Consider the following 27985-nt stretch of genomic DNA (forward strand, 5'->3'; position numbering starts at 1 on the left):
TCACAGGTCTGTTCCTCGGGCAGGGTCCTGTGAGTTTCAGCCCCATCCCATCCACGTAGACCCATGCCTCGCTCTCGATTTCCATTCATTCAGTCCATCTTACTATTCCTAGAACTTTGCTGTCGATAAATGAGGGATCGGGCCTCAAAAGGGATTATGCTCCGCCATGTTGGATCTTTCCATGGACCACATATATAATAACAGGCTCTAGTCACGAGGGCGACTACAACTGTCATGGTAAGAACAACAGGTTACAAGTGCAGACTTCAAAAAGTGGCTGCAGCCATTTCTAGATAAAAATAAATAAATAAATGTCATTGAAGCTTTATTACGGGATCAAAATATTTGGCCGAAGCTAAGATCTTTGCCATGTCGAGCTAAAAAAAAAAAAAGGTTGTCTGTAAAGTTGGTTTACGGACGATAGTTTAACGTGACAACGCCATAAAAAACATTGATGAAATTATTGCATACTTTTATGAATAAAATTGAATCATTTTTATTGAAATATCACTATTTTGTATGGATACAAAGAAGGAGTGAAATGAAATCTACAATTTTATTGATAAATTTACTTTTATTTGCACTCATTAATTCAAATATATTTATTACTTTAAATAAGAGATTATTTTAACTATAACTTTTATACATGTTTGCTATTTAACTTTTTACAATCTGTGTTATTTGATAGGAAAAGTAGGAAACGAATGGGAGTGTTTGAAGTTTAACGTGCCTAGAAAAAGTCAAATCGATGGTTGTTCCAGTCGAGTGGAAGAGAGATGGATGCGGCGCAAGTTTACAATGAGCGTGACGGGACACAGCGTAACGGTACAATGTGCGTTACGGGAGACACTTTTTTTTTGTGCGTGCAGCCGGCGTTCATCAATTTATTAGACGTTGTCACGTCAAAAAAAAAAAGGCATTGAAGCTTTTATTGCAAACGGGGATCAAAATATTTGAAATGGCAAGATGGCGGGGCCAAGGTCGATGCCTTCGCGCGGAAGACGAGTCGCAGTTGGCCGACCGCGCCTCTCGCGACGGGGCGGACGGGAAGGAAGCCGGAAAGCGACGGGGGAAACCCCGCCGACGGTGCGAGCAGGGCCGTTTGGAATCGCCGAGTCAAGCCGTCGATGCCTGCCCTTTTCCGCCGTGACGTCCCCCTCCACCTCCCCCCCCCCCCCCCCCCCACCCTCCTTCCCGGCGACCTCGTCGTGACTTTGAATTGTGTCCGGGCGAAGCTGGTTCCGTCCCGTCTTCGCTTCGCCGGTTCGTTTCCTACGTTTCGGGACATTCTCAACTTCATCCCCCCCGCTTCGCAATTCTTCGACCCGCCTTTTGGTTCCAGTTGTACCCATTCGTCAAAATCAACCAATCCATCGCATGGGAAATCAACCCCCGGAAACAGGAACGGTAAAGAAAGTGAAAGCGTGCTTTCAAAGTGACATCGTAAAAAAAAATATTAATATCTATATAAGATAACTAAACCATTTTATAGCCTACAAACCAATATAATTACACGGAAAAAAAAAAACTGGAACATTTTTTATCGTGCATAGAAGAGGAAATAAGTGTCTTGATCGTTGTTAACAAAATTACCAATATAAATTATATGTAAACATACGAACAAATCAAGTAATAATTAAAAAAATATAAAACAAACAAAAAGTATCTCGTCTCCCGCCAAGGCTGGCAGCGTTGAACATGGGATGTTTTGTGAGAGAGGTAAACGTGGCGGACGATGCCGTGAGCCAGCTGTGCTTTGCTTCCTCGTCGCTCCTTTTTATCCCTCGTCTGTCTTCAATCAACTCTGTGTCGACGACACCTTAAAATACAAATAGGTACGTAATTTATTAAGGCGATGGGTGCATGGAAAAATATTACGACGAAACTAATTTAACAGTACATATTTATTTGTGATTATTCTTTTTAAGTGAAGAATATAGTATAGTTTGTTTTAATATTTATTTTTACTAAGTTACGTCCTTGTTAATGTATTTATTTTACCAAACCCTCAGTAAAATGAGATAACTTAAAGAATGTCAATCTTAAGTTTAGTTCGCGTAGTGATTCTACACATAAATAGTCGAACCAAGAAACAGATACGAGTTTACATAGGGCACCGAATACTCGGTCTCTTATTGATTACAAAAAGAGCACTTGTGGTTTTTAGTTTCTTTATCACCAAAAAAATCTATTACTTAGAACTTAGTTAATTAAATGTGTGAAATTATTAACAAATACTTTTTAACTACAAATTCATGCACAAAAAGTCTATATATTTTTTAATAAGAAAATTAGAAATTTATATTTTTTTCATTCTTTGGATTTATTTATTTTTACTAACAGACCAATGAATTTCTCGTATTAATTAACATTACTTAAAAATAAATATTAAGAATATTTGAGTGAATAATGATTGAGAGTAATAAATAAAAAAAACTATCAAATTTATGTCTTTAAATATTACTAATTAACCAATATGGAATCAAATATATAATTTTCTAACTTGTACCAATAAAAATTATTGTTGCAACTGGAAAGAATTTTTAATATTTTTCAAGAAAGTAACGTCAATTATGTGCATCTTACTTCAGTAATTTTTCTCATTATATTAAAGAGAACGTTGGTTTAGTTAGTGAAAAAGGTTAGTAACCATAATATGCTATTTTGGTTCCAACAGTTTTTTTTAAGACCTAAAGGTTTTTTTTATATTTTAGTAGAAATACTTTGGTCGTGTTAAAGAATAATTTAACCGTGTAACTGAAGTTTATAGTAACCGGTTGCTACAAATGGCGTTTGAAAATGAGTAAATTAAAATTAAAAAAATACTCTAACGGAAATAAAATAATTATGTAATTTCATAAAATATCTTGATGTGTTCTCTCTTCTTTAAAAGCCAGTTTTCAATTTGAAATAGTGGGGAAAAAAAACATTATGTCTAAAAAAACGTTTGAAACTATGATTTAGTACATCATTCCACGGAATTCTTGATATTTAAGTTTGAACGTGTTCGTCTGTGCTTCGTTGTTGTGTTGTCCATAAAATGACCTGTTTAGGTTCATTGTTGGGTTTATCTGTTTGACGTCAGCTGATTTAGGCTTGTTTTATGTGGGTTTGTGTTTTAATTTTTTGCATTCATGAATTAATTATTCCCATGACAAAACTGCAACGGCGTATGTCCGAGAAATCGTATTAAAAAACAATTCCCCATTGCATGAACCATTTAAAGAACGTTTGGAAAGTAAGGATGTCTTTCGGTTTCTGTATATTGTTGAAATGAAAATTTCCCTGGAGGAATTTTGCGCGCGAAGGTTGGTGCGACCTGAATTCCACTAATTGGACACGTCCGCGCGACCCGAGTCCTCAGTAGCACTCTTCTGGAGGTCGCGACACGGAGACAAGAGTCCCGCTCCCTTGCGGGTGCGCCGCTGCGGTCATGGGCTGATAAAAAAAGGACTTTCCCGTGGCGGCAAAAAACCCACGCATGATCGCCGCGCATGCATTCCAAACAACACTCGTTTCCATGCGTCGCGAGTGCATTGTTCCAAAAGGGAACCTTCGGGGAATCAGCATTTCCTTTTTTTTCTTCTCTAGAGCGAGTGTTTCTTGTGGTTTTATACCGCGATGCCTGCGGTGGAACGGGGCCTGTATATCTCGGACCTCTGTAGCATACAAATCGGTGCCCTACGTGCAGAAGGGGGGGGGGGGGATCAACGCCGTAGGCTAGCATTCACTGTAAATACTTTTTTAAAATGTGAAAATGGTAGGAGTAGTTTCGTGAAAGTGGAACGGAAACGTGACACAAAGAAAGCGCACCCACGTGTAGTAACACAAACCTGTGTATAGTCACTTTCGTAAACATTAAGGTACGTACCAAATGTATTGGTGTGCCAAATGAAACTTGTAATATAATATGAACTTATGCAATGCAATTGGGATAATTGATAGCGCAGCGTTCGTCATTATATAGAGGGACAAGAAATTGTTAGCCTAAATATTTTCGAAGCTATATTGAATAAAATAAATTCGTGTCTAAAATTTGACTGTTAAAACTTAAATGTTGAATCAGCTTAATAAGGTTAAGGTTTTGTTATAAGAACAACTGAAATAATTATTTAAAAATACGAATATTTGCACATATGTACGTTTACAAAAAAAAAGTTTGTAGTAATACTGGGTTCAAATTCTTGCTCGGGAATCCATGCTTCGTGTTGAGCCAGTACCTGATTTGTTTATCGTTCCCTGAATATTTCCAGTAATAAAGGCACACATTAATAAGCATAAGGAATCCCTGTGTACTAGCCCCATACTTGCCTGCCCCCGACCATAAACAGGATTGAGTTCAAAACATCCAGTTATTTCTGATGGCATTAAGGGCTACCACCCACGACTCCAATGGACAGAGTATTGGGTTTGGACAGGAGTTGGGGCTGCCTTGTAACATTAAGTTCGGCCATCCTCGATAAGAGCTGACCAGCATCACTGACTTTGTCAATATTCTGGAGGATCATATGGCACTCATACATGATGAATTTATTAAGAACCTCCAATCAGCGACAAAAACCGAATGAAGACGAGGTACGACCCGAAGGTTAACTCGACTAGTTATCAGTTAGGCGATTTGGTGTGGCTGTACAACCTACAGCGAAGGAAGTGCTGGAATGGATAAATGATGTGGTTGGTCTATCGCATCAAGAGGGGAAAGAGAGGACGAATTAAAGTAGCACACTTGGACTGATTGAATGAATATGCTGGAAGAGATGTGTTACCTGTGCCTGGCGGCTGGCATGTTCACTGATGTCACACGTTACACGCGCATAGCGCGCATACTGTCGGGGCATCAGCATAACTCGACCTCACCCCCATTGCCCCCGCTCCCTCCTTACTCGGTGCCGTTATCCATCCCTGAGTGGTCTAGGAATTACCGGGCTTACAGAGGACGCCGCGAGGAGTGGCGCGAATAAGTGCCGCGTTTCTGGATGCTTCGAGCATCGGGTCGGCCCCAGATGATGCGACACATCACAACCGCTCCCGTACGTTCGAGAAAGACAGCCTGCGGGTATAAAAGTGACAAGCCGGCTTCCGCGGGAGTTTTGAAAGTTCCGAGAGCGTAGTGAAGTGCGAGATCGACGAAGAGAGCGAGAGACACCCCCCCCCCCCCCCCATGAGAGCGACGAGTGCGTCTGAGTGGCGCGAGAATGTGTGTGTGAACAGGTGCGGGTAAGGTGCTAACCACTGTTGAGCCTAGCTCCAGTGAGGAGTGTGCACAGTGGACTTGGACAGATACTTAGTGATTTGTGAACACACATTTTTAGTTCTAGTGATTTGTGAACACACATCAAGTGTGTTGGTTAAATTAGTAATGTAAATGTTAGTAGTAAATAAAACTGCATAAAAATTAATTGGGAAATCCTTACAAACCTGTTTTCCCCACTCATAATATTAAAACGACACATTATGAAGATTATTAAACAGCAAGCGAAATGTTTTGATGAAACAACTGCTCACATTTAGTTTAAGCTATTTTAAAAGTAATTCTGTTTTGTTTTCGGACTCCGTTTCTTTAACTATTTAATGGTTGCGACAAGTATGCTGTAATGTCGGCCACATAAATATTTGCACAGATACGGTAATTAATATGTGGTTATGCAAGGGAAATATTAAGATTAATTTGGCTCCTAATTGTATCTCAGGCCTTATCCTATAAGGGCTCATCATGTAGGTATCATCCATGCGAGAATAGTAGCATACATTGTGTGCTTGATTGGGGACTGGCAAACCATGACTACCTCCACTGTCTTAATCCTAGACTTAATCGAACTAACGTGAGATTAAATAAAATCTGCATAGACACACGAAAAAAATAGGCATGCTTTAAGCGAGCAGTATGATAGGATTATCCTGTAGGAGGGTTGGTTGGGGCAGAAGATGCTCTACTATGCCAGTGCCAGAACTTGGACATTGTTGCTTGCATGGATACAGGATGTTCATAAAAGAATGTCCTAATTTCAATGGTATATTATTACAGTTTAATTTAAATTATTTACAACAAATCATACATAAAATTGAAGGTAAACTAACCTAGTTTTTTTTATAAATGTTCAATATGTGCACCTTTATTTATACGGTACACATCTAACCTAAAGTCCAATTCTTCCCCACTTTTGGTTAACAAGTCTGGAGTAATGGAAGCAATAGCCTCTTCAATTCTGTGTATCAACTCTGGCAAATAGACACGATCTTTTACAAAGCCCCAAAGAAAAAAATATCGCATGGTGTTCCATGGTAAACGTGTAGGCCAGCGAGAAAGAGCTCTGTTGTCTCAACCATTAATACCAATCCAACGGCCAGGGACTTCAACGTTCAACCACTCTCTTGCAAAAAGATTCCAATGGGGAGGGGCTCCATCTTGATGACAAACAAATTTTACATGTTTACCCTCTAATTGTCTGGGGGAGAGCCATTTTCTCAACATATGTGGCTTTTCAAGCGAGAAACCAACAAAGCAGTACCCGTGCATGCGCTTATGTAAAACTGCTTGAGTTACTCTTTAATTATGACCTTGAACCAACACTCTACAACGCTTACAGTTGATTCTATTAAATTTCTTAGCTGGTGCATTCTTTTATGGGCATACTGTATCAAAATAAAATGCAGTAACAGAATGTGCACGCACCTCTGCAAGTCAGACGTGACCTTGATCCAGAAGCGGAGAAGTCCCTGTCTGAGTCAATCGTCCCGGCTAGTCCATTATCTGGTCCCCGAAACGACACGTACAGTGGTCGCTGACATTCGTGACGGTCCGATAGTATGTAAGCACATTGTCTCAGAAATTCTGACCTACTGACCGGATGGATCTAGGCCGACCGGCAAGGGGACGAGTCACACTGGAGGATCTGACAGGGCCTCGGTACAGTCCATGGCTGGATGGGCCCCACCTGCCGCCATGCCTCGTGCGGTATATCGCACGGGCAAGCCTAATCGGGTACTAGGCGCGTGCTTGTAACAAGTGTTTAGCGGCGTTGTTGCTGAATATTTGGCAATCTACTCAAGTATCCTGTGGCGAGGACACCCCGCATCGCGAATTAATGAATGGAATATGACGCCAGGGCAATTAGAGACGCCGAGGGGTGAAGATATGAGGGTTTAGCATAAGCGGAGTGCGTGGGTGGAGTTAAAGAGAAAACCCATCATGGTTGTAGGTCGTGTATTTGGGTCACTTGCCTCCCAGCTAGGCGGGGGTCGAACTCTGATATTTTTTTTTTGTAAGTAGGGAAAATGGCGGCCGTTGCCACGAGTCTTATGGTTTTCTCGGGGTACTTCCGTTTCCCATTTCCCATTCATCCCGCCAGTACTCACTCAACACGTCACCATTCCTCATAATCTCTAACGACATGAAGCCACATTGATTTTTATTTTCATTTTATTTTTCCGTCATTACATTTATTGAAGGGCTATTTCAAAAATTTTAACTCGAGGCGTGCCTTGCATTTGACGTTCCGTCACACATACTTTTCCAAAATATGTATTATTCACTTATAGTTAATCTCATGGGTGTTAAAAGGCGCGCACAAGTGATGTTAATTAAGAAGAATCGCGTCCTTTTTTTAGACCCACGATATTAACTCTAAGTGAATAATCTTTTGAAAAATACTTGTGGCAGAACTGCAAATGCAAGGGAGGTATCAAGTTAAAATAAAAATCCCCGGAATTAAATTAGGCCTATTGACAAACAAATTGGGGGGGGAGGGGGGGGGAGGAGATGGGTCGTTACCACAACGCCGAAATACCACAAGCCGAACGTACAATAACGCCGAATACCATATCGCCGAATGCCAAATTGACCGCAACGCCGACAGCTAGAAAACTGCTGTGTACCACAACGCCGAAATACAGTAACGCCGAAAAATGTGGCTGCGAGGAGTGAGGGGGGGGGGGGGGGGGGTGGCACAGGAGCAAAATGAAAAAACAACTGAATGAATTTGTGTGCTAACCTTACCTAACCTAACCTTTGTGGCAGTCCTGCAATGACATTTTTCGGGGTTTATGTATTTCGGCGTTGTGGTACACAGCAGTTTTCTAGCTGTCGGCGTTGTGGTCAATTTGGCATTTCGGCGTTATGGTTTTCGGCGTTATTGTACGTTCGGCGTTGTGGTATTTCGGCGTTGTGGTGCGTCCCCGGGGGAGAATATTAACATGACACGTGACATCGAGCCACATTTGACTCGGTCTGCAGTCTGATTCCAGATGCTCGGATCACCGGGGACGGAGTGCGAGTGTTGACGAGGGGATCGGGCGAACGGCGCGTGGGCGCGCGCATTGTGGCCGCGACCTTCCTTGCAGCCGGCCAAGAGCCGCGGCAGACAAAGGCCCGCGAGGTCACGGGCTTGCGTGCGGCCCGCGTGACGCACACCCTCCCTCCTCCTTCTCCCCTCTCTCCCCATGGCTCCTTTATCCTGGACTGTCGCCTGCCGCCTGGGTCGCGACCGTGTTTCCGTTCACCAGAAAAGGCTTTTGACGTGAAACTTCTTTGCAGAAGGGGGCTACAATTTTCGAGCGTTACGAAAATTCAGATCGAATGAGGGGAACCAAGGGCGCCGCCAGGGGGGGGGGGTTAGATGGGGCAGTTGCCCCCCCCTCCCCTAGAGCCCTAGAGATAAAAATAAATTTAGCCAAATGCAAAAAAAAAAACATACTTTTCCCACAAATTGCCCCCCCCCTAGGCCATCGGCTGGCGACGCCTTTGAGGGGAACCGGTGGAGTTGGAGAGTGCGTCAGCGGCGATGAACACTCCAACGCATGCACTAGCGGTCGAATGGGGAAGACGGCTCATGATGAAGGGGGGGGGGGATAGGTGCATAGCGGAGCATGCTATACGCTAGTTGTAACGGCCTGAAAGGTTTGACGGCAGGGAAGAGGTAGGAATGACGCAACAATGATGTTATGGAATTCTCGTAACACAGATTGTGTTTGTATACTCCGCAGTTTTTGTAACGGCTAATATTTCTTTTGTTTTATTTAAAGTTCCAAAAATTTATTTATTCGCGTGGAAAATAGTTATTGATTTGTGTTATTAACTTTATAAATATTTTTGTGTGAATAGTGTGATTGAAAATAATGTAAAAAAGACGTATAGATTTAAGAGGTTAGCTTTATAATGATAATTTATTTTTGGTATGTTGAACACTGCGATTTGAAATGTCAAAAGAACTTATAGACTTGTGAGACAGACTTTAAAGGTGTAATTCGTGTTCGATTAGAGTGTTTTTTTTTTGTTCTTTCATTGTATTCAGCTGGAAATCGTGATTTAATGGGTGTTTTCAGAGACGTTTTAGGCATGAAAATTTCTTAATACTTAATCGTCGATGGCACAAGAAAGTGCAGGGAGCATTATTTTTAATATTGAAGCATGGAAGTGCAGGGTCACCACTTGAAGTCACACAGAGCTGCATCACCGACGAGAAGACGGCGCGCCAGTTCTGTGCCTGGCGCGTAGAGGCTGTGAGGCGTGTGTTGCGCGAGCCATTGTCGCCCTTAGCGCGCCCGCGCCTTAATATCTCTTGTGTCCAGCCAGTTTTGGCCGTTATGTACTTGCGACGCCGCGAACTTCGCTTGCCCTTTTTTTGTACTAGATCTATTTGGATGAGTATAATTTCGGGCCTTTTAAAATGTATTATATCAGTCAGGTAAACTAATATTGTTTTTTAATGTATTTGCAACGACAAAATTAACCTATTACAAATTTAAGCTGAAAACACTAAAGATTAACACTCATTTAAAAACAAGTGAATTTATGGCAAACCAACGTAATTTAAAATATTGGTTTTAATAAGTTATGTATGAATGCACTCGTATTTGTTGTAACTTATTTATAAACATATTAGATTGTTTATGTGTAGTTCAATATATAAATTATATAAATATTGAAGTGAAAAATAGTTTACGAGTCCTTCGATTGTTAAAGTGTTCAATCAAATACAACCCACACAAATCGCTTTTCAAAAAGGCGGCTTTTATTCACCTGGAAGTACGCGAAGAGTAGGTACACACATTCGTTTACTTTCGTATACACGTAACTTATTTTCCGTTTCGGCCAGACCTCCCGATGTCATTCCTGGGGGACAATTACGCACAAGTCCATGCTTCAGGTAAGTTTGTTACATGGCATAAGAATCCTGGGATGTGGATGGTAGGTTCTTGCGATGACATCGTTGTTCACAGGTCGTTTAAAATGTTCGGCGTCACAGTCCGGTTGCATGCGTCAGCATCGCAGCGTGAGTGAGTCGCCCACAACCGTCATCGTCGTTGTCACCGATAAATACCGCCTGTCAGTGCTCATTGTTATAAATGATACTTACATACTTACTTCATTATGGAATCGTGTCTTTGGTTACCAGTTCACCAAACACGCTAACTGTGAAAAGTTCTCCAAATAAGTGAAAACATTTTTACTGCGGAGTAGGTGTATTTGGTATGTATGAGGACAGGGGAGGGGGGAGGGGGATCGGGGATCCGATCCAGACACCTTAAGGCTTCGCTTCATCACCCATGTTGGATTACGTCACTTCCTTCGACCATGCACACACGAAAAAGTGTCCCGTTATGTTCATCAGCCATGTACGCACGAAAAAATGTCCCGTTACAGTAGTTGGAAAAGGGGGGTTCAAGCACAGGCGGAGGAGTCAGGAGCCGGCCGCCATCTTGGATGACGTCATCGGCGGCCATCTTGGATGACGTCATCATGACCTTTGACCTTGTCAATCTATGCTAATCTATGCCAATCTACGCCAATCTACGCCAATCTATGCCAATCTATGCCAATCTACGCTAATCTATGCTAATCCATGCCAATCTATGCTAATCCGTATGCCAATCTATGCTAATCTGTATGCCAATCTATGCCAATTCGTATGCCAATCTATGATAATCCATATGCTAATCTATGCTAATCCATATGTTAATCCATGCTAATCCATGCTAATCCATCCGCCATTTTTGTATTTCTAGACATTTCCACCAACTTCGAATCGTGACGTCACCGTTGCACTTTTCGTCACGGCCGCCATCTTGGATTCGAATTTTTTTTTTCGAACTTCAACTTTTCGAAATTCGATGTAATCATCAGCCGCCATCTTGTTTCGTCTGCTGGTGGCCGCCATCTTGTTTTCGTCTGCTGGTGGCCGCCATCTTGTTTTCATCTGCTGGAGGCAGCCATCTTGTGACGTCATATAGTTCTGTTGGTCGCCACCAGATAGCACCAGGGATTATTTTATTTTTTTCTTTAACTAAAATATTTTCAGTGCCGAGGCTGGGATTCGATCCATGGGACGTGAAAACGTCCAGGATGTCGTGGTTACGAGGCGGACACCTTGACCACTAGACCACGAGACCAATTGAGATATGGTGGAATAAATAATCTATATATGCTACGTACTGACGGCAAGTTTATGATAAATGGGGGGGAGGGTGTTTTTGCCTTCCTTAATGCATACCTAAGGCGCCACATTTGAAATAAAAATTATTATACAGCCGCCATCTTTAATTCCAGCACAGACTACCAGATGGCGCCAAATTCAAATATTAGTTGCCAGAGGTGCCACCATCTTGGTCCTCAAGTTGGCTGGTAGATGTCGCTAGTATCGCGCGCCAAATTCAAAAATTAGTTGCCAGAGGCGCCGCTATCTTGGTTCTCAAGTTGGCTGGTAGATGTCGCTAGTATCGCGCGCCAAATTCAAAAATTAGTTGTCAGAGGCGCCGCCATCTTGGTTCTCAAGTTGGTTGGTAGATGGCGCCACCGTCGCCATATTTTAGTTAATATAATCGATACCAGATGATGCCACCGTCGCCATCTTTAGTTCCTAGTGTTGCTACCAGAGTGTGCCACCGTCGCCATCTTTAATTCTTAAAGTTACCGCCGGAGCGCGCCACCGTCGCCATCTTTAATTCTTAAAGTTCCTACCGGATGGCGCCAAGTGTTATGTAGTCAGTCTAGACAGGTCGGGAACGAGTCGAGACAAGTCTAGACAGTCGAGACAAGTCGGGGGACAAGACGAGACAAGTCGGTAGCCTGTATTCACCAAGTTTTCCGTTGCCGCCATCTTTAATTCATAAAGTCGCTACCAGATGGCGCCACTGTCGACCATATTTAATTCAAGGCATTGTCGCCAGATGACGCCAAGTTTGAATTTAAAAACCTACAAGTGTTATGCAATGTGTAACCAGTCGAGACAAGTCGGTAGCCTGTATTCACCAAGTTCTCTGTTGCCGTCACTGCCATCCGGGTATCTGACGAGTCCTAATTAATATACTCGTACACATCCTACCTCTATGACCTCTACAAACAAACTGACCGTACCTACTCCAAAATGACATATATATTACACCCACATGCAAACATTTGATAACCATCAAGAATGTCAACATACAAAAATATATTAACCATCGCTGAAACAAATTTCCCAACATTAATTACAATAAAAAAAGTCCGGTAAGATACTGTATTTTGCCTATAATTCAATAAATGATGATAGAGTATTAATAAAATATTGGTGTTGTGTAGAGTCTCTCTCTTCTTCTCGTAGTGGCGGAAGACATCTCGAAGGTAGTGTTAGAATTTATGTATTAAAGCAATCACTCTAGCTGAGGAGACTAATAACTTATAGTTACAATTCAATAATAGCGGCAATTAAATGGTTTTTTGAAATTAAAGCAAACAACTTAAATGTTAAACATATATTTATTTAAATCTTATTACAAACAGCAAGGGATAAGAAAAAACACTGATTTAAAAGAATTAAATAATGAGCAATAAAAGTACATAATATTCACACACTGCACATCATAGTGACAAAGGCAACATAACCTATTTACATAAACCAGAGACCCAATACCTAAATATTTATTATAACTACAAGTTACATAGGGTATAATATACTCTGAAATACATATTAAAGAGAAAATTGATATAAATAACATTATACTTTGCTCAATAGTTCCAGAAGTAATTAACGCACTGCTACACGAGCAATTTCAACAGTTCTTTCATCACTAGTGTTTTCTGTGGAACATACTTGAGTGGTGTCTTCACTGATCGGACCTAGATGACTGAGATCTCGGGTTCGACTCTTGCGAGATGTAGGAAGGCGAAGCTGACGCCTGCGTTTATGCTGGACTGCTACTGATGTAGTAGGTGCTGGCGATGTGGGACTCATCTGGGTACAGCTAGATGATGTCTGGACTGAAGAAGTCTGACCACATGCAGATGCTGGCGGTGACTGAATAGTTGGTAGGTTGAATGCATGTGCGAAAACCTCTTCCGGCGTTGCAGGGAGAACTGTATCGTCTCTCATCATATTCACACTACAATGTCCATAGCCCAGACATTTGATAACTTCTAGAGGCGTATCTTGAGGTCCTGGGTTTAAAACCTGTTTCACGTGAAACACAGCGTCACAACTCTCCGAAAAATGTTTTTAAAACACCGTCGATCCACTCACTATAATCAACAGTGCCTAGCCCAGGTGTTACACTGGAGTATATCCTGTTCGGTTGAAAGTTAGACATCTCTGTTAACTACTTCTGCGGTAGGTCCTTACACCACCACAGTTTCAGCTCGACTGCCATCGCAGGAGTCGAGGGTCGTATTTAAAAATATATGTATCACTTGGATAAATATGTCTGTTATGCAATTCCATAGAGTAGAGCATTTATCAGAACAGTCTATTGTTAAAATTATTTTCAGTTGTATGTTATACTCTATTAGATGTTAATTGACAATTCACCCTCGTTCATACAGTTAGACGTTAGATTCGCTCCTAGCAAGAGATGCGATGTCCGTGCTGGTCTCCCCACAATTGATGGAGGTGATGGCCTCTCTGTAATTGATGTAGGAGGTGATTAACGAGATGCAATTGGCAGTAGTTCGACAGCATCGTTACTAACGATGGTTGGTGGTAACATTGGTTTCACGAGCAGGATGATTTGAGGTTATGTCTACAAAAACTTGACGTGATGACTCTATTGGTGAACGATCACGCGCCTAGCTGGCGGCCTCCAACATTCGAACGAGGTGATCAACCATCCAAGCCCTAAGCATGTTCGCATTGTGTCTTGAGATCGAACCTGGACATCCAAGTTACATAGAGTATAATATACTCTGAAATACATAATAAAGAGAAAATTGATATAAATAACATTATACTTTGCTTAATAGTTCCAGAAGTAATGAACGCACTGCTTGACCAGTGACAGGTGTAACTAAATATTAAATATATTTTATATTTTATTTTCCATTACCTTTCGTGGAATTTATTAATCATTCACTCTACGAAAAACAACTCAAGACAATATACCTGACCATCGAATTAAATACAGTACCGCTATGCCTTACATGAAAGTCTAATTATTCGATAATCTGAATAACCTATAAATCGTTCATGTACAAAGCCACACATACAGGCCAATTGTCTATGGACCATGATACCGAGTCATGACAATATCAGACGTATAGGTTAGAATTTTCAGAACCGCAGGACCTTCTTCGTCTTTAGATAATTACAGTCATTTAGACCATCATGAAATCTTAATACATACTAAAGGACCAAGCAACCTTGAAAAATATTTTAGTAACACCAAGAGGTTTTGAACTAGTAAATATTCAGTCACTACATATTTTACTATGCGCAATCAACAAAAAGGAAGCACCATCAACGAAAAGGCAGCACATTTGTAAACACCATCAACAAAAAGGAAGCACATCGGAAGCACATTCATAGAAAAGAAAGCACAATCGGAAGCACAATCACAAAAAGGAAGCACATTTGGAAGCACAATCACAAAAAGGAAGCACATTTGGAAGCACAATCCACAAAAAGGAAGCACATTTGGAAGCACATTCAACGAAAAAGGAAGCACAATCATAGAAACAACGCACAATCGGAAGCACAATCAACAAAAAGGAAGCACAATCGGAAGCACATTCATAGAAAAGGAAGCACAATCGGAAGCACAATCACAAAAAGGAAGCACATTTGGAAGCACAATCACAAAAAGGAAGCACATTTGGAAGCACAATCCACAAAAAGGAAGCACATTTGGAAGCACATTCAACGAAAAAGGAAGCACAATCATAGAAACAACGCACAATCGGAAGCACAATCAACAAAAAGGAAGCACATTTTGGAAGCACCATCAACAAAAAGGAAGCACATTTTGGAAGCACCATCAAAAAGGCAGCACATTTTGGAAGCACAATCAAAAAAGGCAGCACATTTGGAAGCACCATCAACAAAAGAAGGAAGCACATTTTGGAAGCACAATCAAAAAAGGCAGCACATTTGGAAGCACCATCAACAAAAAGAAGGAAGCACATTTTGGAAGCACCATCAAAAGGCAGCACATTTGGTAACACAAGTTACGAGAACTAAGTCTTAGTTAGAAATCAGAATGCAAGAAATAAAAACATTAAATTTTTACTTTTAATATTTAATTTATTTCTTAAGATTATACAAATAGAAGTAAAATAAGCCATTATTGTATGTAGCCAGCTTTCCTCAGTTCTTCGAGTATGAAGGATATTTCTTTTATGTACGAATAGTTTCCTGCACAAAGCGAGCCATGTAGAAGTCTTAGCCGGTCAACCAATAAGTTTGGATCTTTCCACGATGTGTAATCAATCTCTTCTACCACCATTTCACTTGCTTGTTTATTATAAATACTTTTAATATCACAATCGTCCCAGTGATCATAATAAGCGTTATCAGATTTATTTATTATAACACGTCGTTTCCATCGTTTCGGTCTCAGGACACCGTTACATTCTTCGATCTTGTCAGCTTTAGGTGCTTCATCACAGTCTATGCTTTTGTCAACAGCCTCAGAGTCACTGTTACAATCACTGTAGAAGACATCCTCTTCACCCAGATTACCATATGAATTCGATATCGATGATGTCGAAGTGCCATTATCGTCTTCATGCTTCCTTTTTAGGAGTCCATCATTTTTACAAAGTAAGAAAGATCTACTTGAATTCGGCTGGAATGTATTCTCACTTTTCACGTTAAGGATTCTTCCATTGTCTTCATTCTTCCATAAATCATCATCGTCCTTCAATTTAAGTTCTTCGTCGAGATCGGAAGAGCCACGAACATGATCTCTCTCAAGACAAGGAAAATTATTGTCGTAATGCAGATCACTATTCCTTAGTCTAGTAGATCCATCGTTGTACTCTGGCTTGTACGCAGGCTTAACGTTACAAGTTCTGTCATGTCTTTTTAAGCTCTCTCTCCGCGTAAACGACTTGTTACATCGAACGCAACTTATCATATTGCGTAGTGGATTTTTAACACAGTCATTCTTCTGGTGTTGTCTTCCATTCTTTCTCAAGATAAATTCTTTGCTGCAAAACTTACACCTGTGTCCTTTCGATACAGCGACAGACACCGAATCAGGATTCATATTAGTTACTGTGACTAATGTTAGATACAAACAGACAGTTTTACAATTGGAACCATTACTTAAATATAATTTTTTAAATATTTCTTAAGCGAGAGTTATCTCATGCAAAGGTACTTGTTGTAAGTAGTTCTGCTTTTCAACAACAGATGACACCACGTATTGCTTGCAGGTAAATATTATTTCTTTCTTTCATGCGGGATGCAGGATTCTCACTAACGATCGCAATACAGGGATGGCATCGCTAGACTCCAAGGAGAAGGTAGTTTGTTCATCCAGTTAGTGTTTCTCAGATTTCTCAGGGTATATATTATTATTATTTGACTGAATAATGATTTTTTTTTAAAATTCCACCTAATAAAAATAAAATAGAAGCACTCAGAGAAAACCATCAGGGATGATGTCGTTTATAAACATCATAAATTACCAATTTTTTTTAAAAAAGTCCAAATTTAATCCTGATTAAGCAAAGAGTTCTAGCACAAGCCCGCTTGTGCTAGAACTCTCATGTTGCTTAAGCAAAGAGTTCACAAGCGGGCTTGTGCTAGAACTCTTTGCTTAATCAAGATTAAATTTGGACTTTTTTTAAAAAAAATTGGTAATTTATGATGTTTATAAACGACATCATCCCTGATGGTTTTCTCTGAGTGCTTCTATTTTATTTTTATTAGGTGCAATTTTAAAAAAAATCATTATTCAGTCAAATAATAATAATATATACCCTGAGAAATCTGAGAAACACTAACTGGATGAACAAACTACCTTCTCCTTGGAGTCTAGCGATGCCATCCCTGTATTGCGATCGTTAGTGAGAATCCTGCATCCCGCATGAAAGAAATAAATAATATTTACCTGCAAGCAATACGTGGTGTCATCTGTTGTTGAAAAGCAGAACTACTTACAACAAGTACCTTTGCATGAGATAACTCTCGCTTAAGAAATATTTAAAAAATTATATTTAAGTAATGGTTCCAATTGTAAAACTGTCTGTTTGTATCTAACATTAGTCACAGTAACTAATATGAATCCTGATTCGGTGTCTGTCGCTGTATCGAAAGGACACAGGTGTAAGTTTTGCAGCAAAGAATTTATCTTGAGAAAGAATGGAAGACAACACCAGAAGAATGACTGTGTTAAAAATCCACTACGCAATATGATAAGTTGCGTTCGATGTAACAAGTCGTTTACGCGGAGAGAAAGCTTAAAAAGACATGACAGAACTTGTAACGTTAAGCCTGCGTACAAGCCAGAGTACAACGATGGATCTACTAGACTAAGGAATAGTGATCTGCATTACGACAATAATTTTCCTTGTCTTGAGAGAGATTATGTTCGTGGCTCTTCCGATCTCGACGAAGAACTTAAATTGAAGGACGATGATGATTTATGGAAGAATGAAGACAATGGAAGAATCCTTAACGTGAAAAGTGAGAATACATTCCAGCCGAATTCAAGTAGATCTTTCTTACTTTATAAAAATGATGGACTCCTAAAAAGGAAGCATGAAGACGATAATGGCACTTCGACATCATCGATATCGAATTCATATGGTAATCTGGGTGAAGAGGATGTCTTCTACAGTGATTGTAACAGTGACTCTGAGGCTGTTGACAAAAGCATAGACTGTGATGAAGCACCTAAAGCTGACAAGATCAAAGAATGTAACGGTGTCCTGAGACCGAAACGATGGAAACGACGTGTTATAATAAATAAATCTGATAACGCTTATTATGATCACTGGGACGATTGTGATATTAAAAGTATTTATAATAAACAAGCAAGTGAAATGGTGGTAGAAGAGATTGATTACACATCGTGGAAATATCCAAACTTATTGGTTGACCGGCTAAGACTTCTACATGGCTCGCTTTGTGCAGGAAACTATTCGTGCATAAAAGAAATTTCCTTCATACTCGAAGAACTGAGGAAAGCTGGCTACATACAATAATGGCTTATTTTACTTCTATTTGTATAATCTTAAGAAATAAATTAAATATTAAAAGTAAAAATTTAATGTTTTTATTTCTTGCATTCTGATTTCTAACTAAGACTTAGTTCTCGTAACTTGTGTTACCAAATGTGCTGCCTTTTGATGGTGCTTCCAAAATGTGCTTCCTTCTTTTTGTTGATGGTGCTTCCAAATGTGCTGCCTTTTTTAATTGTGCTTCCAAAATGTGCTTCCTTCTTTTGTTGATGGTGCTTCCAAATGTGCTGCCTTTTTTGATTGTGCTTCCAAAATGTGCTGCCTTTTTGATGGTGCTTCCAAAATGTGCTTCCTTTTTGTTGATGGTGCTTCCAAAATGTGCTTCCTTTTTGTTGATTGTGCTTCCGATTGTGCGTTGTTTCTATGATTGTGCTTCCTTTTTCGTTGAATGTGCTTCCAAATGTGCTTCCTTTTTGTGGATTGTGCTTCCAAATGTGCTTCCTTTTTGTGATTGTGCTTCCAAATGTGCTTCCTTTTTGTGATTGTGCTTCCGATTGTGCTTCCTTTTCTATGAATGTGCTTCCGATTGTGCTTCCTTTTTGTTGATTGTGCTTCCGATTGTGCGTTGTTTCTATGATTGTGCTTCCTTTTTCGTTGAATGTGCTTCTAAATGTGCTTCCTTTTTGTGGATTGTGCTTCCAAATGTGCTTCCTTTTTGTGATTGTGCTTCCAAATGTGCTTCCTTTTTGTGATTGTGCTTCCGATTGTGCTTTCTTTTCTATGAATGTGCTTCCGATTGTGCTTCCTTTTTGTTGATGGTGTTTACAAATGTGCTGCCTTTTCGTTGATGGTGCTTCCTTTTTGTTGATTGCGCATAGTAAAATATGTAGTGACTGAATATTTACTAGTTCAAAACCTCTTGGTGTTACTAAAATATTTTTCAAGGTTGCTTGGTCCTTTAGTATGTATTAAGATTTCATGATGGTCTAAATGACTGTAATTATCTAAAGACGAAGAAGGTCCTGCGGTTCTGAAAATTCTAACCTATACGTCTGATATTGTCATGACTCGGTCTCATGGTCCATAGACAATTGGCCTGTATGTGTGGCTTTGTACATGAACGATTTATAGGTTATTCAGATTATCGAATAATTAGACTTTCATGTAAGGCATAGCGGTACTGTATTTAATTCGATGGTCAGGTATATTGTCTTGAGTTGTTTTTCGTAGAGTGAATGATTAATAAATTCCACGAAAGGTAATGGAAAATAAAATATAAAATATATTTAATATTTAGTTACACCTGTCACTGGTTAAGCAGTACGTTCATTACTTCTGGAACTATTAAGCAAAGTATAATGTTATTTATATCAATTTTCTCTTTATTATGTATTTCAGAGTATATTATACTCTATGTAACTTGGATGTCCAGGTTCGATCTCAAGACACAATGCGAACATGCTTAGGGCTTGGATGGTTGATCACCTCGTTCGAATGTTGGAGGCCGCCAGCTAGGCGCGTGATCGTTCACCAATAGAGTCATCACGTCAAGTTTTTGTAGACATAACCTCAAATCATCCTGCTCGTGAAACCAATGTTACCACCAACCATCGTTAGTAACGATGCTGTCGAACTACTGCCAATTGCATCTCGTTAATCACCTCCTACATCAATTACAGAGAGGCCATCACCTCCATCAATTGTGGGGAGACCAGCACGGACATCGCATCTCTTGCTAGGAGCGAATCTAACGTCTAACTGTATGAACGAGGGTGAATTGTCAATTAACATCTCATAGAGTATAACATACAACTGAAAATAATTTTAACAATAGACTGTTCTGATAAATGCTCTACTCTATGGAATTGCATAACAGACATATTTATCCAAGTGATACATATATTTTTAAATACGACCCTCGACTCCTGCGATGGCAGTCGAGCTGAAACTGTGGTGGTGTAAGGACCTACCGCAGAAGTAGTTAACAGAGATGTCTAACTTTCAACCGAACAGGATATACTCCAGTGTAACACCTGGGCTAGGCACTGTTGATTATAGTGAGTGGATCGACGGTGTTTTAAAAACATTTTTCGGAGAGTTGTGACGCTGTGTTTCACGTGAAACAGGTTTTAAACCCAGGACCTCAAGATACGCCTCTAGAAGTTATCAAATGTCTGGGCTATGGACATTGTAGTGTGAATATGATGAGAGACGATACAGTTCTCCCTGCAACGCCGGAAGAGGTTTTCGCACATGCATTCAACCTACCAACTATTCAGTCACCGCCAGCATCTGCATGTGGTCAGACTTCTTCAGTCCAGACATCATCTAGCTGTACCCAGATGAGTCCCACATCGCCAGCACCTACTACATCAGTAGCAGTCCAGCATAAACGCAGGCGTCAGCTTCGCCTTCCTACATCTCGCAAGAGTCGAACCCGAGATCTCAGTCATCTAGGTCCGATCAGTGAAGACACCACTCAAGTATGTTCCACAGAAAACACTAGTGATGAAAGAACTGTTGAAATTGCTCGTGTAGCAGTGCGTTAATTACTTCTGGAACTATTGAGCAAAGTATAATGTTATTTATATCAATTTTCTCTTTAATATGTATTTCAGAGTATATTATACCCTATGTAACTTGTAGTTATAATAAATATTTAGGTATTGGGTCTCTGGTTTATGTAAATAGGTTATGTTGCCTTTGTCACTATGATGTGCAGTGTGTGAATATTATGTACTTTTATTGCTCATTATTTAATTCTTTTGAATCAGTGTTTCTTCTTATCCCTTGCTGTTTGTAATAAGATTTAAATAAATATGTGTTTAACATTTAAGTTGTTTGCTTTAATTTCAAAAAACCATTTAATTGCCGCTATTATTGAATTGTAACTATAAGTTATTAGTCTCCTCAGCTAGAGTGATTGCTTTAATACATAAATTCTAACACTACCTTCGAGATGTCTTCCGCCACTACGAGAAGAAGAGAGAGACTCTACACAAAACCAATATTTTATTAATACTCTATCATCATTTATTGAATTATAGGCAAAATACAGTATCTTTCCGGACTTTTTTTATTGTAATTAATGTTGGGAAATTTGTTTCAGCGATGGTTAATATATTTTTGTATGTTGACATTCTTGATGGTTATCAAATGTTTGCATGTGGGTGTAATATATATGTCATTTTGGAGTAGGTACGGTCAGTTTGTTTGTAGAGGTCATAGAGGTAGGATGTGTACGAGTATATTAATTAGGACTCGTCACATACCCGGATGGCAGTGACGGCAACAGAGAACTTGGTGAATACAGGCTACCGACTTGTCTCGACTGGTTACACATTGCATAACACTTGTAGGTTTTTAAATTCAAACTTGGCGTCATCTGGCGACAATGCCTTGAATTAAATATGGTCGACAGTGGCGCCATCTGGTAGCGACTTTATGAATTAAAGATGGCGGCAACGGAAAACTTGGTGAATACAGGCTACCGACTTGTCTCGTCTTGTCCCCCGACTTGTCTCGACTGTCTAGACTTGTCTCGACTCGTTCCCGACCTGTCTAGACTGACTACATAACACTTGGCGCCATCCGGCAGTAACTTTAAGAATTAAAGATGGCGACGGTGGCGCGCTCCGGCGGTAACTTTAAGAATTAAAGATGGCGACGGTGGCACACTCTGGTAGCAACACTAGGAACTAAAGATGGCGACGGTGGCGTCATCTGGTATCGATTATATTAACTAAAATATGGCGACGGTGGCGCCATCTACCAACCAACTTGAGAACCAAGATGGCGGCGCCTCTGACAACTAATTTTTGAATTTGGCGCGCGATACTAGCGACATCTACCAGCCAACTTGAGAACCAAGATAGCGGCGCCTCTGGCAACTAATTTTTGAATTTGGCGCGCGATACTAGCGACATCTACCAGCCAACTTGAGGACCAAGATGGTGGCACCTCTGGCAACTAATATTTGAATTTGGCGCCATCTGGTAGTCTGTGCTGGAATTAAAGATGGCGGCTGTATAATAATTTTTATTTCAAATGTGGCGCCTTAGGTATGCATTAAGGAAGGCAAAAACACCCTCCCCCCCATTTATCATAAACTTGCCGTCAGTACGTAGCATATATAGATTATTTATTCCACCATATCTCAATTGGTCTCGTGGTCTAGTGGTCAAGGTGTCCGCCTCGTAACCACGACATCCTGGACGTTTTCACGTCCCATGGATCGAATCCCAGCCTCGGCACTGAAAATATTTTAGTTAAAGAAAAAAATAAAATAATCCCTGGTGCTATCTGGTGGCGACCAACAGAACTATATGACGTCACAAGATGGCTGCCTCCAGCAGACGAAAACAAGATGGCGGCCACCAGCAGACGAAAACAAGATGGCGGCCACCAGCAGACGAAACAAGATGGCGGCTGATGATTACATCGAATTTCGAAAAGTTTAAGTTCGAAAAAAAAAAAAAATTCGAATCCAAGATGGCGGCCGTGACGAAAAGTGCAACGGTGACGTCACGATTCGAAGTTGGTGGAAATTTATAGAAATACAAAAATGGCGGATGGATTAGCATGGATTAGCATGGATTAACATATGGATTAGCATAGATTAGCATATGGATTAGCATAGATTGGCATACGAATTGGCATAGATTGGCATACAGATTAGCATAGATTGGCATACGGATTAGCATAGATTGGCATGGATTAGCATAGATTGGCATAGATTAGCGTAGATTGGCATAGATTGGCATAGATTAGCGTAGATTGGCATAGATTGGCATAGATTAGCATAGATTGACAAGGTCAAAGGTCAAGGTCAAAGGTCATGATGACGTCATCCAAGATGGCCGCCGATGACGTCATCCAAGATGGCGGCCGGCTCCTGGCTCCTCCGCCTGTGCTTGAACCCCCCTTTTCCAACTACTGTAACGGGACATTTTTTCGTGCGTACATGGCTGATGAACATAACGGGACACTTTTTCGTGTGTGCATGGTCGAAGGAAGTGACGTAATCCAACATGGGTGATGAAGCGAAGCCTTAAGGTGTCTGGATCGGATCCCCGATCCCCCTCCCCCCTCCCCTGTCCTCATACATACCAAATACACCTACTCTGCGGCTTAATCTACTTTACTGGAATGACTGGAATTCAGCTTTTTTGCTTGTTTTAAATTTAATTGACTGCTTTTGGATGTCAAAGAAATTTTGCGCTATGGTTGTCAATTGCTTTCTATTAACTTATCATTTCAACAGCTTATTTATTCAATTTTCAAGGATAGTAATGTCACTGCTTGAAAAGTTTGGATTGCAGTTTAGACGTATTATTTGTTTCGTGTTATTTATGTTTTGTGTGATCATAAGCATGTTTCCGTCTTAATGACACACAAGGTAATGTATCCTTGGAAATCAATGTAAAGTTTAGAGCTGTTTAAAATATTGACAGTAAATTCTACAATCAGGGTAGCTATACCTACAATTTATGTGACTGCTACCCCTGAATATAGCTTCTGTATTTTTTACCTAATCGTTAGTTAAACTACGCGTAGCATGGACTACCTGCAATTGCGAAAAAAATGTGGTTGCGTTCCAGTAATAAAGAGTTTTTTTTTTTAATTTCTCTATGTCTGCCACACGGTCATATAGTAAGGTCTGGAAATTTCTGATCCTCTTCCTTTGCGAAATCCACACGCTTAGTGAAGCTCGCGGCTGTTAGCGAACTAAAGGCGCTAATAACAGTTTAGTTAAGAACTTCGTCAATAGATGGCGTTGCCTGGAATTTGTACCGCGCTGTCGTTTTGTGCTTCCGTCACGTCTTTACAATGGGTTACCTGCCTTCCCACAAAATGAAGCTGAAGATTGGCGTCCCGGTGTTGCTGATTCGTAGCCTTGATGCACCGAGACTGTGAAATAAATGTGACTTTAAATACAAAATTTCATGTTTTTCAAGTGTATGTCCTGAGGCTTGAAACTCGGTGGTGTTCTTTATTTTATGGTTGTTTAGTCAGGGCAGCACCGGGTATTTCAGTTTGTGTGTGTATGTATATATTTATATATGTTGAAGTATAGTCTACACTTCCAGTTCGTACGTACTATGTAAACATTACATCTTACGTTCCAGCTAGTCCTACTCTTATCAGCCCTTAGTGCAGCCTAATTTGCTGTTTATTATAAATTTTTTTGTTTAACTTTTAGTGTCTTAATAGGCTACAACTTATTAATATGTACAGATTATATCTTAGAGAAATTTAAATTTAATCGTGCGTTACTTTGTATATCAGATTTATTTTAGTAATAGATTTGTTCTATATAATTTGTTTAAATTTTAGTATATTCTTTTTTAATGTGTTGTGGCTGATAACTTGGCTTTGCCTTTCACATTTTTTTTTCATTGTCTTTCTATAGGCCTATTGATGTTGTTTGTCTGTGTATTGTTTCGGTTTTAATTATTTGTTAAGTGCCAGTTACTATTTTGGATTATGTCTGTTGGCTGCCGCATAATTGATAAATAAATTATAATTTCGTAACAACAGACCATACACCTACGGTGGTGGCTGCAGCCGGGTCGTTACCACAACGCCGAACGTACAATAACGCCGAATGCCAAATTGACCGCAACGCCGACAGCTAGAAAACTGCTGTGTACCGCAACGCCGAAATACAGTAACGCCGAAAAATGTACCACAACCTAACCTAACCTAGGCTAGCCTAACCTAACCTAACCTAACCTAACCTAACCTAACCTAACCTAACCTAACCTAACCTAACCTAACCATACCTTACCTAACCTAACCTTTGTGGCAGTCCTGCAATGACAGCTAGAAAACTGCTGTGTACCACAACGCCGAAATACAGTATCGCCGAAAAATGTACCACAACCTAACCTAACCTAGGCTAGCCTAACCTAACCTAACCTAACCTAACCTAACCTAACCTAACCTAACCTAACCATACCTTACCTAACCTAACCTTTGTGGCAGTCTTGCAATGACATTTTTCGGCGTTGTAGTCAATTTGGCATTCGGCGTTATGGTTTTCGGCGTTATTGTACGTTCGGCGTTGTGGTGCGTCCCCGCTGCAGCCTCAGTTCTGTCAGTAGAAATTGTAATGCTGCCTAACTTCTCATTCCTCTTCCTTTCCTTCCCCCCCCCCCCCCTCAATTCTCATCAAGGTGTGTCCCAGCAGGTAACCGGATGACGATGGCCCGGCCGGGGTGGGGGGGTCTCGATTTGTTTACAACGGGCTGGAAATCAGGACGGACAAGCTCGTTCCGGAAGGGGGATTGGGGAGGGCGGTGCCGGGTCCGCCGACCGCAGTGAGTCAGTGGGAAAGCGCGCGTGTCGTGTGACATGCACACACACTTCACCCCCCCCTTCAGGCAACCAAGTGCTGCTCTCGACCACTCCTCGTGTACAGCCAGCCCACTCACCGAAGGAAGGCTTCCAGGCGCAGTCGAAGTAAACGCGCCCCGAGAAAACACCGGACAGATGTCTCTTGGGCTCGTATAACTGAGCCGCGTTTTGCCAGGACGTCGCGAGGGGTGAGGGGAGGAAAATTCCAGTGGGGACAGGTTAAGTTTCAAGACTTTTATAATGTACGAGTTCACCCTGATAGTAGTGCGAAATTACTTGTTTTTTTTTTTTCTTTTTTCCTAGCCTAAGTTAATTCTAAATGTGTAGGGGAGGGTCCAGGTTAGGGGATGACCTAAGTGTGTCTCAGGCCGAAGCCTATACACTCTACCATGCGGGTTTTTAACCATGCAGGACAAGGGCGCGTGCATCGTGTGCTTATTGGGGTTTACTGGCCAGCCATGGCTGCGATTGGCGCCATGACTGACGCCCCAATGGTCGCCTAGCTTAAAGCTAGCTAATGTGACCCAGGTAAAACCTGCATAGACACAGGGAAAACCCTGGGCCGGTTCATGCGGGGATCAAAAAACATGCATTACGCAAGCAGGTAACTACTGGACAAGAGGAAGAAGGGTCCAGGTAAGAAGAGTTGGAGGGGCTGAAAATCAACCTTGGTGGAGTTGGGAGCTTGGGCCTTGCGGCCCGCATTTAAGTTGGGAGCTCCTGGGTTATTATTAGCCAGGGGCGCATGCGCCCCCAGGGGCGGGCGACTTCACTCGTCAGCCCAGCCACAGCTGCCCAGGCAGCCACAGTTAAATCAGAAGTGGGCAGACGAGCCAGTAAACCGGCTCGAACTGCTGGCTCTCGGAGCGAAAGGCAGCCTGACGTTGCGCCATCTTCATCTTCCTTCTTCAGGTCAACAGCAGTACTTCTCAAGCCAGGGTGGGGGGAGGGACCCAACCTCGCCACCCAAAATCCCCGAGACGGTTAAAGGTCGCGCCGCTCGAGGCTACTGCTGCCACACCTACAGCAGCCCCAGCTGAAGGTTCCTGATGTCTTCCTTCAGAGTTCCGATGCATTTCAATTCCGTTGCGCGCGCAGCAGTTTACAGCTCCGCAAGTTCCAGCCCGCAGTTCGTCTACACTTCACATTTAGGCACATCGAGCTCCCCTGCGGGCCTTCGCCGACGAAGCTGCTTCCTGCCACGCGCCGAGCTGCATTCAGGCTACCTTTCACACCGACAGCCGTAATAACGACTCCACAGGCCGGCCATTGGTCCGCGGACTGCTATTGGTTATTCACAGCCACCCCAGCGAGATTGCAACTCTCAGCTGGGCTCCCGTATCCGCCACCCGCGGGACGCGGTCGGTAGCAGTTGGCGCTGCTAGGCCGCCCCCAGCACGCACACAAATCCCACACGCACTGCCAGCCTTCGGTTACCCAATAGGTCGCAGGGAACTCCCAGCCAACAGCCCGCGAGAGAGATGCGCACGCCCCGAACTCTTTCGGGCCCACGAGTGTTGGTTGAGCGGGCCCCACGTGGTGGTGTGCGGCTCGGGTTGAAAACCTGCCATGCTGCAGGCATAGGTGGCACGCATGCGGTACAGCACAATAGGCCTAATTCAGGTGTTTTTGTTTTGTTTATCTGCGCATGCGGCGAAGTCAGGGACGAGAACCGAACACCTGGCGACGTCGCCGACACAGCGAACACGAAGTGTGGCCGGCGACACCCGAGATGCAGCATGGCGAGCATGGCGAGCATGGCGAGCATGGCAAGCATGGCGCCCTGCGTGGCCGTAGCCCGACACGCGCGCACCGCCGCCGCGCATGCTGATAGCACCGGCGGCATTGACCGGCTCCTTCCGGCATCACCGTGAGGCCAGCGCTCGGGCGTCGAGCCAGGGGCCCTTCGAGGTCAACGTTGCCCGGTGAAGACCGACTTCACTCTTTTCTTGAGGGCTTGGCGCGTTGTACTAATACTGTTGTATTTGTACAACAATTCATTTATGTCATATGTTATGCACAGCGAATAATAAATTACATATGTGGCACATGGTGAAGTAATGCAAAATCATCATTGAACAACGTCTTACACGAAGGAAAAAAAAAACGTCTTTTCCAGATTTTCTGTCGGCTCACAATATTTTATTCGACATGTATGCAAACCGAGACTGCTTAATACGCCTGCGAACATTATCACTGTTAATACGCGATGATATTTATTTTGAAATATAGGTATTTATTTTAAAATATTTC

At 41.6% G+C, this 27985-nt stretch overlaps 1 long non-coding RNA gene across 1 annotated transcript in view; it reads left to right on the forward strand.

Annotated features, from left to right (window-relative positions):
* The window catches only part of LOC134534448 (uncharacterized), a 43127-nt gene extending 15412 nt beyond the window's left edge, over positions 1–27715 (forward strand). The window contains exon 2 of the long non-coding RNA XR_010075495.1: positions 27392–27715. This is a non-coding gene — a long non-coding RNA (uncharacterized LOC134534448). The remainder of the gene's footprint in view (positions 1–27391) is intronic.
* The last annotated feature ends 270 nt before the right edge of the window (positions 27716–27985 follow it).

This window comes from Bacillus rossius, chromosome 7 (assembly GCF_032445375.1).
Source record: "Bacillus rossius redtenbacheri isolate Brsri chromosome 7, Brsri_v3, whole genome shotgun sequence".
Taxonomy (NCBI): domain Eukaryota; kingdom Metazoa; phylum Arthropoda; class Insecta; order Phasmatodea; family Bacillidae; genus Bacillus; species Bacillus rossius.